Genomic DNA, 2,899 nt, shown 5'->3' with positions numbered 1-2,899 from the left:
TGTATACTCTATGAATTCTTCTATTAAAAATTTACAAGTGATACACTCTCTGAGAATTTTCATATTTCAATTTTATTTACTTTAATTCCATACTTGCTTAGGTACAGAATCTGTTATTTCTTTTTGACAATGTCGTTAACTATTTCCTAGATTACACTGTCGATGCAAAGTCTGATGTCAGTTTGATTCTGGTTTATTATAAATCTATCCTTTTTTTTATCTGAAAGCATTCAGATTTTTTTTAGTTGTTTGTTAATGTTATACCTTTTGCTACACGTATTTATTAAATAAAAAGTAGTTACTTTTTATTTTCATCCCAGCACTAGGGGCCTTTACAATCTCTCCTCAGTTTTGGATTAGTCTTCCTTTTTTGTCTTTAAAAGAAACTTTTCTCCATTCTTTCTTTTCTCCTTCATTTTCTGTTAGAAAGATTTAGAACGTCTGCTTCCATTTCCTATTTCCTTGTCGTTTTTTTCATATTTTCTGCTGTCAATCCCTTTGTGCTGCATCCCAGAAAGATTCCATGGTTAAATCTTTTAGAGAAGTAGTATGCTATTTAGCTCTTTTTAAAAATCCAGCATAACTACCATTTTAATATTTTACTATATAATATTTTAATATTTAAAAATATCTCAACAAGCATTTCAAAATTTCAACTGTGTTTATATTTTTTGATGAGCTATCTTTTCTATCTTGTTGATGATATCATTTATATTTAATTTAAAATTGCATTTATTTTTGAATCTCACAGGTTACTTTTACATCCAACTTTGAAATTCTGCACACTATTTATTAAAAATCAAAATTTATCTAAGCTTCTGGAGAAGCAAAAAAATGCATAAATCCTTTCTTCTCTGTCTCTACTCCAGAAGACAAAGTGGACATAATATGAAAAGATAATAAAAAATCATGTGAAAAAGTTCTAACATGGAATCAGTATAGAAAGGTCCAAGTTAAACTTTGGAATTATAATATGTGGGGGTTGATTTGATTCTTCCCTTATATTAAACTTTTATAATATTTTATGCAATTATAATTATTTTGGTTTGTTGCTATAAGCTTTTGTTATTGGCTTTCCTTGTATGTTTGTTGAGTCTTGATTGTATTTTCTTCTTTGTACTTGAGATTTTCTGTTAGACTTTCACCTGTGTGTGTTTGTACAGTTTGTGTTTTAGGAGGGTGCTTTAAGCTATTAATGCTTATAGTCTGCCTGTCTTCCATGAGGAAGAGAGTGGGCAGGGATGTAGAGAGGTGAGATCTTCAGGTAACTTCTGAGTGGAGTCTTTCTATTCATCTTGGAAATTGCTAGTTACTTGAATCACTGTTTTAGCTAGTTATTTGCAAGTGTGTCTTGTGTAGAAGGAAAATGATTTCAGATGGAAGCTCCATGAAGCAGAAAAGAATGGGAACAGCAGCATAAATGAAGAGTCTACAGGCAAATTTAAAAAGTATTTTTATACTTAAAAGCAAAAATACAATTATTATGTGTGAGTTTTAAAGCAAATAAAGAAATAAAATCCATGACAATCGCACAAAGTATAAGAGTGAGGTAAATGGAGTTGAACAGTTTTAAGATTCTCATGTTGTTTGAGACATGGTAAAAGTACTTATTTAAGGCAGACCATAAGCAGCAAAGCTTGCATAGTTTAATCTCTACATTAGTAACTACTAAAAGAATAATACAAAAAATGATATAAATATGTGAATACAGATATAAAAGGTAATTAAGTATTCAAAGGGAGGCTAAAAAAGAATAGAGAAATAATTAATACATGGAACAATTAGAAAATAAATAGCAAGATGGTGATTTAAATCTACTTCTATAAATAGTTAATTTAAACATAAAAGAAATGAATCTAAGAAAGTGACTAAGATTGTCAGAAAGGATAAAAATGTAAAAGATCTAATCATTTCCTCTTTACAAAAGTTACATTTTAGATAAGAATATAGAGATTAAAAGACTAAAAACAAGTATACCGTGAAAATGTGCAAATGCTAACAATAAAAAAATTAATGCAACTGTAAAAATATAAAAAAACTTTAATATAAGAAATTATTAGAGGCAAAACATACATTATGCGAGGATAAAATGGTCCTTATAAAAATGGAGGTATAAAAATCTTAAATGTTTTAAAATAAAAAAAGTAATAATCTAAAAATATTAGAAGAAAAATAGGCAAATTCACAATCATAGGTGGATATTTGAACACAAATTCTAGTAATTAGTAGAAAAAGCTAACATAAAAATATAAAGGAGGGGGCCCTTGCAAGACTATGTAAAAGGAAGAGGCTGGGCACATCTCTTCTAGCGACCACACCAAAATTATAACAAAATTACAGAGTAACCAATAGTGGAGTCGCCTGAGGCCCTGCTGAATAGAAGCCCTACAACTAGGTCATCTTAAATAATGGCCACCTCAAAAAACGGTGGTAGGAGGGGCAGAAATGCTAAACAACCAGGTCCCACTACCTCATGTGACCATTGAGAATCGGGAGGGCTATCTTGACTGTGGAGCTACCTCCTCCACCTGAGAAGTGAGGGGTGCCAGCTGCACACTGGGTTCCCCAGCCCAGGGTTCCAGTGCTGAGAAGAGAAGTCCCCACAACATCCGTCTGTGAAATACAGTGGAGGTTGCTGCTGAGTGAGAAGGAGGACTGTAGGAAGTGGTGACCTTCCTCTTAAAGGGCCCATGCCTGGCCTTACTCCCTGACAAACTCATTTGCTTTGAGCTCCAGCACTGGGGTAGCTGCTTGAGGGGCACCAAGGACATACTGGGAGGTGCTGAGCTTTTGGGCTTCAGGACAAAGGCTAGAGGGACAGCTTGCTCCAGGACAGAGGTGCACACAAAAGCCATTGTTTCTTTGTTGAGCCCTCACCCCTCCCAGCCTGCAGACACAG

Source organism: Pteropus vampyrus, unplaced genomic scaffold (genome assembly GCF_000151845.1).
Source record: "Pteropus vampyrus isolate Shadow unplaced genomic scaffold, Pvam_2.0 Scaffold33, whole genome shotgun sequence".
In the NCBI taxonomy this organism is placed as follows: Eukaryota; Metazoa; Chordata; class Mammalia; order Chiroptera; family Pteropodidae; genus Pteropus; species Pteropus vampyrus.
This window is presented reverse-complemented; position numbering follows the sequence as displayed.